Consider the following 15022-nt stretch of genomic DNA (forward strand, 5'->3'; position numbering starts at 1 on the left):
ATATTATTTTCAGAGTATTGTGAGAATATGAGAGCCAAGAATGCTTAGTCACAGCTCTTGTCTTGGTTGTGGGATGTAAGGCAAGAATAGCATGGCTGTTTGAGATGCCAAGGGAAATAGGAATATTAATGCACCAACCCCAAATATTCTGCAGCCTACCATCAGAGGAGAGAAAATCCTAGCTTCTTTACCCCTGGGGAGGCAGAAATCAGCCAAAAGTGTTAGAAATGGTTAACTATGTGAGTCTCAGAGTTGATGAATTCTTGCTAGTTTAAGACAGTTTTAATTTTCTTCCCTCTCAAAAATACTTACTTGACCATGGAGTTCTTTTAACTCTTATGGTATCATGTACATTACAGTATAGATACTATGCATTGTCTACCTTATTGAAATGAAAATCTCTGAGAAGTGTCAGTTCATCAGCAAAATAGTCCTAATATATGGAATTTGCCAGACAACCAATAGAAATTACAGCTTTCTAGTGCCCAAAGTAGTGAATATTCTTTTCTGAGGTAAACTAGTGATGTTTTCCTTTGGGGCTCAGTCCACCCATCCTACGATCTTTGGCAATTTCATATTTTCAACTACTCTTTCCATTCAGTTTTTTCACTGCTAGGTTTTTATTAACACAAATAGGATCTACTATAACATTCTTCTGTTTTCCTTATTTTTTATTTTCTGTTTCAATATTTGCTTACCTTTATGTAAATAAAATTTCCCCAATTCTACTAGTCTTAAATTTCTCCATGTTAACTACATAATTATTCTCTCAATCACAGTTTGTTTATTGAAGACCCGCTTACATTTAAACCAACAAAACTTGCTTTACTTCATTGCTCTATTGTTGCCTTTCAAATCCATTGTTGAAAACAAGCTTCCCTTTAGAAACTACAGTAGTTCCCCTATATCTGCTGAGGATACTTCCCAGGACCCCCAGTGGATGCTTTAAACCATGGGTATTGCCAAACTGGTTTTTATACTGTTTTTTCCCTATACCTATGATAAAGGTTCTCTGGCAGCACTAGTGGTAAAGAACCCACTCCTGCCAATGCAGGAGACATGAAAGACCGGGGTTGGATCCCTGGGTCGGGAAGATCCCCTGCAGGAGGACATGACAACCCACTCCAGTATTCTTGCCTGGAAAATTCCAGCAACAGAGGGGCCTGGTGGGCTACAGTCCAAAGGGCGGCAAAGAGACATGACTGAAGTGACTTGGCACACAGATGATAAAGTTTATATAGATACCTGCGATATATAACTATCATATATACCTGTGATAAAGTTTAATTTATAAATTTTTGTTATTGTTCAGTTGCTAAGCCATCTCCGACTCTTTGCAACCCCATGGACTGTAGCATTAGGTGCAATAAAAGACTAACAACCATAACTAATAAAAATAGAACAGTGATAGCAATATGCTGTAATGATAGTTATGTGAATGTTGTCTTTCTCTTCCAAATATCTTATTGTATAAATTTAATGCCTTTTCAATCTTGAAACACTTACAACACTGCAGCTAAAACTTTTGCAAATTTTTTTCCTTCATAATTTTATGTGAATGAAGAAGATCCATTATTATGTAGAGCCTAACAACCTCAGAATATAATTTTTTCTTTCCTTATTAAGAGGAAAACTTTTACCTTTGCACTTTACAGCCTGTCTCTGGCATCTCTGAATTGCCAGCATCATTTTTCTTGAGCTTTGGGGCCACTATGAAGTAAAATAAGGGTCTCTTGAACACAAGCACTGAGATACTGTGACAGGCAATCTGATAACCAAGGCAGCTACTAAGTGACTAATGGGAGTGATTTGGGGATAAAGGGCTGACTCACTTCCCGGGTGGAGCCAAATGAAGCTACAGGAGATTTCATCATGGTACGCAGAATGGTGTGCTGTTCAAAACTTACAAATTGTTTATTTCTGGAGTTTTCTATTTAATATTTTCAGAGTGTGATTGAACACAGGCAATGAAACCACAGAAAGTGAAACTATGGATAAGCGTGCACTAGTGTACATTGTCACCTGTTTTTTCTCTCCTCTAAGAACACCTCCACTCTATTCAGGTCCATTCTTTAAGATTTGTGCACTTATATATATCACCCATGAGTCACTTCCTAAAGGCTCTCAACCAAGGTTTCTCAGCCTTAATAGAAGAGCCAGTTTGGGGCTAGAGAATTCAATTCTGTGGGAAGGGGCTGTTCTTGTGCCTTGGATCCCCAGTCTCTACCCATGAGATACCAGTAGCTTCTCCTCTTCCAAGCTGTGAAGATGAAAATTACTTTCAGATGTTGCTAAGTGTTCTCTGGGGGATTAAGTTGTCCTTGGTGGGAATCACTGCTCAAAACAACAATAATCTTTTGAAATTGAAAAAACAAGTTCACTGCTTTTGTATGCTCTGAATATTTTCTGAGGCATTTTTTTTATTATACATACAAGTTATAATAATGTAAGGTATTTATTCACTAACATTATCCCCTAACTCTGTATTGTATATTATTAGGTCTTTATAGATGAGAGATTCAAGCACATAAAATTCAGTAGATGGCTAGTTTTATGCTCTTTGTATCATTCAATGGTGTATGCTGCTGCTGCTAACTCGTTTCAGTAGTGTTCAACTCTATGTGACGCTGTGGACTATAACCCACCAGGCTCCTCCATCCATGGACTTCTCCAAGCAAGAGTACTGGAGTGGGCTGCTATGTCCTCCTCCAGGGATCTTCCCGACCCAGGGTTTGAACCCAGGTCTCCTGCATTGCAGGCAGATTTTTTACAACTGAGCCACCAGGGAAGCCCTCAATAGTGTATGAATATGGGTTTCCTTAGTAGCTTAGTTGGTAAAGAATCTGCCTGCAATGCAGACAACCTGTGTTTGATCCCTGGGTGGGGAAGATCCCCTGGAGAAGGAAATGGCAACCCACTCCAGTACTGTTGCCTGGAGAATTCCATGGACAGAGGAGCCTGGCGGGCTACAGTCCATGGGATCACAGTGTCTATGTAAATCACTTCTGACTTAGTCACAATCTTCTTTATGAGATATTCTATTATTAAACTCTTGAATTACAATTGTGCTCTTGGTTACCGTTTCCTTCTTTAAATAGATTGTAAAAATTTGAAGGAACTATTCATTGCATAGAAACTATTGAATATCTCAGCAGAAACATTATATAGGCATTCAGTTAATGTTAAATGAAATGGTTTTATATAATATTTTAGCTTAGTCTGTTACATATACTAGCTGCTCAGTCACCACTTAATGAAATATTTAAAGGGTACTAATGAGCATCCTTAAGGACATGTGTGAATTAAACAACATTTTCCTTTGTCAGCAGTTGCTTTTCAGGCATTTTCCTCTGCTTCTTTGTTCTTATGTGGTCTAAATCATCCTCCAGATTAAAGGATGCATTCAGAACCCTCTGTTAAAACTTCTCATTCACTCCTGATCACACTGAGTTTCCATGTTCCACAAAAATTTATTTTTATCTGAAATTCATTAAATGTTAATTTCCCTTGAACAGCTAAGCTTAAAAAGTTGAAAGGAGTGAGTGATCAGATACTGTGATTAGGTTACTACTGAGTTAATCGTTTAATGGTTTTAGGATATTTGAGAGGCGAAAGAGAACCTATTTTCAACCAAAGTAAGAAATTGTTTTTCCTACATTTCTTCAAAGTAGCTTTAGGAAAGAAAAGGAAAATTAGATTACATCAAAAGGAAAAAAAAGTTACTCAACTAAATGGTTTAAAGTTAGAATCATTGAAAAAGAGCAGATAAAAAGAATGAGGTACCTGACTGTAAGAGAGAAATGAATTGGTGACAGAGATGATTTTGAATTTTAATACACTGATCATGAGAATGATAGCATTAGATAGAAGATGTTTGTAAAAATTACTTTGGAATGAACACTATCAAATTAATTTTTTAACAGCATCAAGATTACTTTATATCTAAAGGTGGATACATGTGAGTAGTAAAGAGACATTGAGAAGAACATCCCCAAATGCATGATTCTTTCAAAACCATTAGTACATGATATAAATATAATAAAATGTGTGAGCAGGGGGAAATAAAAATGGAAAAAAATAATTTCTTATTGCTCGAAGGGTTTCACATCTGTCAGAAAGAATAAAAAATTAGATGAGTTAAATCATAGTTATGGGAATTCATTAGGAACAATTGAAAATTAAAAGTTAAAAAGTCTATTTCTATCTAAAATGTTTCTGAATATATTCAGTTTCTGACAGGGGAGGACTTTAATTATTCTGCTGTGTCACTCATAGGGACCAGAGTATATTCCAACATGATTGATTGCAGCTGGATTTGAGAGTAATTCTCATTTTCCCTGTTTCGGACACCATGCTAAATCTAGGAAACAGACACAATTGTTTGTAACAGAATATTCATCAACATAGACTGACTTAGAGTTTGATGAGGGATCAAGGGATTTATTCAACTTCCGTCTTACTGAAGAAGATGTTCTTGAATATGTCATCTGCAGAAAATTAACCTATGGTGATTGTGCTGAAATATTTTGAACATTCTGTGGCCTTAAAAAATATCCAAAGATAGACATGAAGAATTGACTGAATGAATAAGTGAAATGATGGATTATGGGGCTTGTTAGTTAACTGAAAGTGAGGAAACAGTCATGGAAAGATCTCGAGTTAGGTCAGGTATTTCAAAAAGTCATGGTGGACTAAGAAAATTTAAGTTCTCCCACAATAGGTTTCTTGATATTATATTCTACATTCTGAACACTGAATCATTTTTTTTTTCCTGGAAGTAAGTTAAAATGCACATAGTCCTGGCCACTCCAGTAATGTTTCTTAACCTGTCTGAAGCATTTAGTACTAAATATCTATAGCATGGGACATCTCCAGTGGTTCAGCAGTAAAGAATTTGCCTGTAATGTAAGAGACACGGAGAGGATCACTGGGTCTGGAAGACCCCTTGGAGGACGGCAGGGCAAGCCACTCCAGTCTTCTTGCCAGGAGAATCCCATGGACACAGGAGCCTGGCAGGCTACAGTTCAGAGTTGCAAAGAGTCGGACACAACTGAAGTGACTTAGCACACATGCATACAGCATTGCCATGGTTTAGGGGGGAATTTCAAATACTTGAAAAAATGGACTCACTTTTTTGATGCTAAAATGGCTAGGATATGGCTAAACACTTTTTTTTTTAAGTGATAATGATGAAAAATGCATGTCCCAAGCTTTCTTATCATTGAGGTCATTTCCCAAAAACACTATTGCTGAACTCATTTAAAATTTGACTAAACACTAAGAATAAGTCACATCAAATAATCCTTCACTAATTGAGTAAGATGGGTTGATGGGCTTTTAACAGTTTTAATTTCTATAATTCTATTACTTCAACTAGTGTACCAAAACCCTCAAAGGCAATGCAGTGATGAATCAACACAAATTAACAATAATGAAAACAGAACATTTTCTTTATTATGCATTTTAGAAGGAGACTTTCTAAGGTGATTGTACTAAGGACATAAGATTATTCAGTGTAGCCAATGTCTCCCATCCTTATGGCCAAGGTTTAACAGCATTTTATTTCCCTACCCCTGCATATGACATTTTTAGTTGGTTTTCTGGATAATGCCCAGAAATGCTGAGGACTTTAAAGAGGTTATTCAAGAGTCTTATAAAGAGGTTATAATTATAGCTCATGAAGCTAACAGTCTGTAATTTTAAGGTCAAAATTGTATGCATTTTAAAGCATACAGTCCTCATTTGCAAAGCAGGGCTCATGATGAGCACAGGAAGCCAATTTTGTTCTCTCTGCATATGTCAAGAGCGAATATTGCCTTGATCTAAATATTTGGAGATTCAAACAGATGACTTTAATTTATAATGCATATCTTATAAGCCTGCTCTAGTTTGCTTAGATGGTTACTTATAAATGAAAACAAACAAGGAGTAGCAAAAAATAAACAAACGGCCTGATAGTATGTGTAGTGAAACTTTGGTGAATACTTTTCCCCACAAAACTTACGTGCTTAGACAGCCTTGTAACAACAACCACCCAAATAGTTTAATGATGTTTCAGTGTATTTGCTAAAAAAATGTTTCACAAGTTTAATCAAGTAAATGTTTAAAAAAGTATCTTCTGAATTTATAGAATATATTTATACTCAAAAAGTATGAGAATAAGAACAAGCAGAGTGGCTGGAAATTTGGATGTGCTTAGCACATACATATAGTAAATGAAATTACTAAGAAGGATCAAGTATGTAAATATGAATAAAAATAATATAAATATTTATATATAATTTGGCCACCTGATGCAAAGAACTGATGCTGGGAAAGATTGAAGGCAGGAGGAGAAGTGGATGACAGAGGATGAAATGGTTGGATAGCATCACTGACACGATAGACATGAGTTTGAGTAGGCTCCAGGAGTTGGTGATGGATAGGGAAGCCTGGCATGCTACAGTCCATGGGGTCACGAAGAGTCAGACACGACTGAGCGACTGAACTGAACTGATATGCATATATCATAGCACAAATATATTTACTACACATTATATCTAGAGATAAGAATATAGTTTATAAAAATTCCTCAGTGCTATAGTATCTTAATAAATGGTGTTTTCATAATAAATTTACAATATGGCATAGCAAGGGAAGGGTAGAGTAGGACCACTGGTGTCAGTTTTCTCTTAATTTGTTTTCCCTAGAAATTCCCTTTTGGTCCTAAACTTGCATATTCCCTTCAACTGCAACAAAACCTGGCAATTTGCTGGATGCTTTATTCAGAAGGCTCTTCGACAGGCATCACATGGCTAAGCAAAGTGTATATCACGTTTGTATTCTTTATGCAGAGGAATTTAAGCAACAAGTACGGATAAAAAGAAAAAAAAAATTTAACATTTCCTGGCACAGAGGACTCAGACTTGAGATGTATTCTGATAAAATCAGTTTTCTACATTATCACTAGTATTTGGAAACCCAGAGAAACAGTACCATTTGTAGGCTGGCATTCTAGGAACTTGACTAACTGACTCATAATCTATTCCTTCTCTACCTGGGTCTTTACAAAAAAGTAAAAGTTTAGACGTATTCTATATGCAGGGGAAAATAGTTATGGTTAGAAATTGGATGTGATGATGAAAATGATGTAAGCAATCTTACCTTATTTCACAGAAATTGAAAGAAAGTGTTAGTCGTTCAGTCCTGTCTGATTCTATGTGACCCCATAGACTGTAGCCCATCAGGCTCCTCTGTCCATGGGATTTCCTAGAAAAGAATACTGGAATAGTTAGCTATTCCCTTCTCTAGGGGCTCTTCCTAACCCAGGGATCCAACCCAGGTCTCCTGCATTGCAGGCAGATTCTTTACTGTCTGAGCCACCATGGAAGCCCATTTATTAGTATAGAAATGAGATTAAACCCTAGTATGTCTGAATCTACAGCCAATGCTCTTAAAAGGGATATTCTATGGATTCCAATCCCAAAGAAAGGCAACGCCAAAGAATGCTCAAACTACTGCACAATTGCAAACATCTCACACACTAGTAAAGTAATGCTTAAAATTCTCCAAGCCAGGCTTCAGCAATACGTGAACGGTGAACTTCCAGAGGTTCAAACTGGATTCAGAAAAGGCAGAGGAACCAGAGATCAAATTGCCAGCATCTGCTGGATCATCAAAAAAGCAAGAGAGTTCCAGATATACATCTACTTCTGCTTTATTGACTATGCCAAAGCCTTTGACTGTGTGGATCACAGTAAACTGTGGAAGATTCTGAAGGAGATGGAAATACCAGACCATCTGACCTGCCTCTTGAGAAACCTGCATGCAGGTCAGGAAGAAACAGTTAGAACTGGACATGGAACAACAGACTGGTTCCAAATAGGAAAAGGAGAATGTCAAGGCTGTATATTGTCACCCTGCTTATTTAACTTATATGCAGAGTACCTCATGAGAAACGCTGGGTGGGATGAAGCAGAAGCTGGAATCAAGATTGCCAGGAGAAATATCAATAACCTTAGATATGCAGATGACACCACCCTGATGGCAGAAAGCGAAGAAGAACTAAAGAGCCTCTTGATGAAAGTGAAAGAGGAGAGTGAAAAAGTTGGCTTAAAGCTCAACATTCAGAAAACTAAGATCATGGCATCCGGTCCCATCACTTCATGGAAGATAGATGGGCAAACAGTGGAAAGAGTGGCTGACTTTATTTTTATGGGCTCCAAGATCACTGCAGATGGTGATTGCAGCTATGAAATTAAAAGATGCTTACTCCTTGGAAGGAAAGTTATGACCAACCTAGACAGCACATTAAAAAGCAGAAACATGACTTTGCCAACAAAGGTCCGTCTAGTCAAGGCTATGGTTTTTCCAGTGGTCATGTATGGATGTGAGAGTTGGACTATAAAGAAAGCTGAGTGCCGCAGAATTGATGCTTTTGAACTGTGGTGTTGGAGAAGACTCTTGAGAGTCCCTTGAACTGCAAGGAGATCTAACCAGTCCATCCTAAAGGAGATCAGTCCTGGGTGTTCATTGGAAGGACTGATGTTGAAGCTGAAACTCCAATACTCTGGCCAACTGATGCAAAGAACTGACTCATTTGAAAAGACCCTGATGCTGGGAAATATTGAGGGCAGGAGGAGAAAAGGATGACAGAGGATGAGATGGTTGGATGGCATCATCAACTCGATGGACATGGGTTTGGGTGGACTCCAGGAGTTGGTGATGGACAGGGAAGCCTGGTGTGCTGCGGTTCACAGGGTCGCAAAGATTCAGACACGACTGAACTGAACTGAACTGATGGATTCCAAATGGCATTAAGAAATAGCAAGTATTGTCATCTATATCTGCTAGAAAGAAAGGCCTCAGATAAACTATTCAGAATAAATACTGTTTCTCAAAATACAGAACTGGTTTATAGCTAAAAACCCTATACAGCTAGCTTTCATATTCAGCTAACTAAATATGCACTTCTCCCCCCAATCAACTTGTGTTGAAAAGTTCAACAGAATTTATTTGCCTTAATGCTGGATGTACTTTTTTACATAGCTAACGTATTTGCTGTAACTTGTTTGAAAATTATTTGGGTTTAAATATTTCAACTGTGACCTGTTATCTAGATTTGACCAATCAAACTCGAGATAATGTACATCCTATATTATTTGCTGAGGAAAATCCTGAACCTAACTATATGTGTTCTTACATGATTATGATTTGTTATTTCTTTTTTGTTGTTATTTAGTTCCTCAGTCATGTCTGACTCTATAATGACCCCATGGACTATAGCCCACCAGGCTCCTCTGTCCATGGGATTTTCCAGTTAAGAATACTGGAGTGGGTTGCCATTTTCTTCTCTCATGGTTCTTCCTGACCCAGGGATTAAACCCAGGTCTCCTGTATTGCAGGCAGGTGCTTTACTGCAGAAACCTCCTGGTTAGAGTATTTATTAAATTCTTTTGTGCTTGGGACTCTGCTAGATTCTGAATATATGTTGGCAAATAAAATATTTTATTGGGGGGAATGATACATGTATAACAGAAAAATATGAATTATTGTTATGAAAAAGATTTAAAAATTTATCAATAAGTTAGAATCATAAAGCAGATTTACTAAATCACAAAGGAGGTCAGATGATAGAAATCTGAGAAAGTTACATTTCACCTTCTATTGAAAGATGAGGAGAAACTATTTTATCAGGAACCAACCGTAGGTAGGGGATTGGAATATATACACTACTATGCATAAAATAGATAACTAATGAGAACCAACGGTATAACACAGGGAACTCTACTCAAACCTCTGTGGTGACCTAAATGAGAAGGAAATCCAAGGAAGAGCAGATACATGTATATGTGGGCCTGATTCACTTTGCTGGATAGCAGAAACTAACACAACATTGTAAACCAACTATACTTCAATTAAAAATTAAAAAAGAACTATAGAGAGAGGATTTCAAGTAGAAGTTAACATGCTTTGGAATATCTTGAGGTGGTAAAACCTTCCAGGCAAATGAAAGGAGCTCAGTGTGACAATAGTAGGATGGATCTAGAGACATGCACTGATATTAGATAATGGTCAGACCTGTGGGGCCTTATATTAGATATAGGATATAACATTAAACATTAATCACTAATGTTTAATTAAACATTAATCATTTAACACATTGTTAGAACAACTATTGAGAACCAGGCGTTCTTAGAACTGAGATAAAATATGTAAAACAGACAAGGCCTTGCTTTGTGGGCTTGATGTAATGGGAAAGTTAAATATCAATTAAGTAATTATGCAGTCAAAATACAATAGCCACGTAAGAATTTGTCTGAAAGACTGATGATTGGTGCTGTAAGAGCTGAGAAAGAGATTTGCCGGGTGGGAGAGATCATGAAGGCTCCTTGAAGGTGATAAGAAAGTACATGATGAGTTCAGTTCAGCTCAGTTCAGTCACTCAGTCGTGTCCAAGTCTTTGTGACATCATGGACTGCAGCACACCAGGATTCCTTGTCCATCACCAACTCCAGGAGCCTACTCAAACTCATGTCCGTCGAGTCAGTGATGCCATCCAACCATCTCATTCTCTGTTGTCCCCTTCTCCTCCCACCTTCAATCTTTCCCAGCATCAGGGTCTTTTCAAATGAGTCAGTTCTTGGCCTTAATTGGCCAAACTATTGGGGTTACAGCTTCAGCATCAGTCCTTCCAATGAATATTCAGCACTGACTTCCTTTGGATGGACTGGTTGGATCTCCTTGCAGTTCAAGGGACTCTCAAGAGTCTTCTCCAACACTACAGTTCAAAAGCCTCAATTCTTCAGTGCTCAGCTTTCTTTATAGTCCAGCTCTCAAATCCATACGTGACTCCTGGAAAAACCACAGCTTTGACTAGATGGACCTTTGTTGGCAAACTAATGTCTCTGTTTTTTAATATACTGTCTAGTTTGGTCATAGCTTTTCTAAGGTACAAGCATCTTTTAATTTCATGGTTGCAGTCACTATCTGCAGTGATTTTGGAGCCCCCCAAAATAAAGTCTGTCATTGTTTCCATTGTTTCCCCATCTAGTTGCCATGAAGTGATGGGACTGGATGCCATGAACTTAGTTTTCTGAATGTTGAGGTTTAAGCCAGCTTTTTCACTCTCCTGTTTCACTTTCATCAAGAACTCTTTAGTTCTTCACCTTCTGCCATAAGGGTAGTGTCATCTGCGTAGTATCTGAGGTTATTGGTATTTCTCCCTGCAATCTTGATTCCAGCTTGTGCTTCATTCAGCCCAGCATTCTGAATGATGTACTCTGCATATGTTAAATAAGCAGTGTGAAAAAATACATTCTTGACGTACTCCTTCCCCAATTTGGAACCAGTCTGCCGTTTCATGTCCAGTTCCAACTGTTGCTTCTTGACCTGCATATATGATGAGTAGTCCACAGGAAAAGGGAATGCTTGGAATCACAAGCTCTAGTATAAGTTACATGGTGAATAAATTCCTGCGGGGAAATTACTTCAATGTATGTGGAGAATGATTAGAGTAGAACCAAGAGGAGACGTGAGTGATAAATTACCAAACTATAACATAGCCCAGGTGAATAGCAACAATGACTATAATGAGGAGGCTGGCAATGCAACATGGAGAAATGGATAATTTTCATATATATATACTGAGGAGGTAAAGGGGGTTCCCCAGTGGCTCAGTGTTAAAGAATCTGCCTGCAATGCAGAAGATGCAGGAGACATGAGCTTGATCCCTGGGTCAGGAAGATACCCTGGAGGAGAACATGGCAACTCAATCCAGTATTCTTGCCTGGAGAATCCCACACACAGAGGTGCCTAGCAGGCTACAGTCCATAGAACTGCAAAGAGTTGGACGCAACTGAAACGACTGAGCACACACACAGGAGGAAGTAAAAAGTCTGACTTACTGATTCATGTTGAATGTAACCAAGAGAGGACAGCTATATAGAAATGGTCTCATGAAAAGAATAATAAATCTGTTGCTACTGAGACTGTCAGAAATCAAAGCCTCAAAATTGATGAACATGGCTGGTTCAAGCACTTAAAAGCTTCTAGAGTTCTTCCCCTAACTCTTAAGACTCCCATGCTGCAATGAGTCCACCATGAAGTGTGTTGGATTGACACTAAGTTGCCTGCCAACTTCAAGAAAATTTCTGTGTAAGAGGTACACTGTAAAGCAACACAAAATCCACAGCCAAGAAGCACAGCCCTCAAGTATTAGTTTGGTTCTAAGAAATCTAAGTTTTATCTAAATTAGTAGAATCCTCAAGTTTCAAAGAATTGAGCACACCATCTTCCAGAATAATCACTTACTTTATATTTAAGAACTGTGGTCCAGGAAGCTGTGTAGGTATCTATAAAAATGGTCAAAATCTTACTCAAATCTTACTAGAATTCCAGTGGTCATTATGGGGAATGTTCTAACTAGACAAGATGCAGAAGCATCTAAAACCTCAAAATTCTGAAATATCTTTATTGAAGATTCATGAACAGGTAATGAAAAATTAAAGACACAGGAGGAACCCAGTAGACATGACTTAACCACTGAACAACAACAGCTTTAAAAGACATCATATGGCATACACTCAGCCTCAGGGGCTTTCTTCAGTTCATCAAGCATGCTGAGGCCCTTCCTACCTTGCCATTCCTTCTGCCAGAGATGATCCTCTTGCTTCAAATACTGACATGGCTCCTCTGACTCCCCTCTGTCCTCCTTTACCTGAGCGCTTAGAGTACTAATCATCTCTCTAAATTGCTTTTCTACTCTAAACAGACCACAAAACCATCAACAAAAGTCCACCAAGTTAGTGGCCTTACTGACACCCCCAGGTCCAACCTTCCAAGAAGGGTGCCCCTGTGGGCTCTTTCCAGGGTCTACAGGACACCAAGGGATTCTCCAACTCAAGTGCCACCAGCTATTCCCTTCAAGGGCCAAGAGAAAATTAAAATGAAGGGGAAACCTTTCCAGATTCTGATCGATACTGGAGCTCTCTACTTTAAACCCCACTTACTCAGGATTCTGGGGAAATGGACAGGAGCCAGTGAAGAGTGAAATTCTTATCAGAGAAGTTCCGGGTCTCTGTCTGCAGTGCTCAATCAAGCGCATAAAATGAAATTGTCTATTGTCTGTTTCTTTACAAATTCTGGCCCAGTAGTTATTGATCCTTTCTCTCCCAGGATAGACAGCTATTGCCTTCTCGTCTGTTTTGTTTTGTATCCTGAAAACCCGGCTTGGCAATCATGAGGTTGGGGGCCTCAAAATGATAGGCAGACAGAAGTGAGGCTCCCACTTCATTTTCTGCAGCTCAGGTCCTGTCAGGGTTGCCAGCTCTCAGAGGAATTGTCTGAGTCTTTCTTTCCTTTGCTTGCCTTTGGGAGAGGCTGTGGATCTTGTGGGGGTGGGGGTGGGGGCGCTTTTTACACCTTCTCTGGGGACTCCTATTGTATCCAAGTGTTACTGAAATGCAAGTCCATGTGCCTGAAGCACAGTCGGGCCAAACAATACCAAAATGTCAGAGTGTGGAGCAAAGAAATGTTTACTGAGAGCCAACCAAAGAGATGGGTAGCAGATGTCTTAAAAACCCCAGGCTCCCCAAAAGCTCTCAGCAATGCCCTTTTCTAGGAATGGTGAGGGAGGGGTGTGGTGAGTTGTTGCAAACTTCTTAGTTTCACAGCCTTTGTTCTTCAGTCAGGTCATGGTCAGGTAACCATGTTCCTATAAATCTCTATCAAATAAGTGTTTTTCTCCATCTGATAAGAAAGAGAAAGCTCCCAAGGCTCAACCAAACCCTCCGAGGTCCAAGTCCTGCTGAGAGGAGGCAAAGCTCAGTTGGCAGCTCCCTCAGGGCCGGGTCCCCAGAAATCCTGTCCAGCTGTCTTCCCTGAGGCAGCCAGGCACCCTGGAGCCAACTGGCCCTCAGGTTTCTCAGGCTGCCCTGACAACCGTATCCCAGGCCCCAAAGACTGCATCTGCTGCCATTAAGTCACAGAGCTGGGGGGAAGCGGGAGAGGGTTATTGCTGCCACAAGGCCTGAGCTCGGTCAGCGAGCCACCTTGGGGAAGGCGCTGGAGCCCTGTAGAACACAGCCCTCAGCCTGTTCCCTGGGTCTGTGAGCTCACCGGCTGGCCCAAGGCTGGAGGGCCAGGGGACGAAGGCCGGCATCCACCTCTTACCTCATTCTCTGCCTGAGAACCACCTTTCCACTGACAGTTGGCTGTATAGTCCACTAACGGTGGCTCAGTGAAAGTTGCTCGCTTGGGGAAGGGCCTACTGCAGCGCCGGCCAATGGCTGAGCAGGACAACTAACGGTCGCTTTTTGACGTTGCTCACTTAGGGGTGGAGCCTACACTGGCACCAACCAATGACTGAGCAGGACCACTAACTAGCCACCGGTAACCGTTGCCTAGTAACGGGTTCGGGCTAACAGCTGCAGCACAGCCGCTCTGTGTTATGCAAGGGTTTTTTTGTTTTTTTTTTTAATTAATAAGTATGACCAGGAATGCTTACCGGTTGTCCTTAAGCTGAAACCTAGTGGGATATTGAACAGGATTATTCTTTTTTTTTTTTTAAAGCAGCCGCCCTGTGGCCAGAAGTTGGCCAAATTAAAAGCAGATACTCAGAGCCAGTTAGGACCTGTCTTAGGCCTTCTTCCCTATAAACTCAGAGGGAAAGCAAAACATTCCGTAGACAGACAATCCTAAATTTAGAACATGGTAATTTTTCAATTTCATCTTAACTAAAGATCGTTTCCCTGTTACAAAGAAGCAACTGAAGATAATATGATCGGATGGGCGTGTCAGTGCCTTGAATAGCATTCAGGTTGCAGCCCAATTCTTTGAGGAATTAAAAACAACTGTTCTGTAAATTGAGGCCAACTCTTAGAAGGAAATACTGCTGCTGCTGCTGCTAAGTCGCTTCAGTCGTGTCCGATTCTGCGCGACCCCATAGACGGCAACCCACCAGGCTCCGCCATCCCTGGGATTCTCCAGGCAAGGACACTGGAGTGGGTTGCCATTTCCTTCTCCAATGCATGAAAGTGAAAAG

At 39.7% G+C, this 15022-nt stretch overlaps 1 long non-coding RNA gene across 1 annotated transcript in view; it reads right to left on the minus strand.

The window, feature by feature from the left end:
- Positions 1–14265, minus strand: part of LOC145518166 (uncharacterized) — a 55525-nt gene extending 41260 nt beyond the window's left edge. Inside the window, exons 1-2 of the long non-coding RNA XR_014062668.1 lie at positions 14152–14265; positions 7144–7248 (exon numbers count right to left, since the gene is read on the minus strand). This is a non-coding gene — a long non-coding RNA (uncharacterized LOC145518166). The remainder of the gene's footprint in view (positions 1–7143; positions 7249–14151) is intronic.
- Positions 14266–15022: the final 757 nt, after the last annotated feature.

Source organism: Giraffa tippelskirchi, chromosome 8, assembly GCF_054371585.1.
Source record: "Giraffa tippelskirchi isolate mGirTip1 chromosome 8, T2T-mGirTip1v1.2.pri, whole genome shotgun sequence".
NCBI lineage: Eukaryota > Metazoa > Chordata > Mammalia > Artiodactyla > Giraffidae > Giraffa > Giraffa tippelskirchi.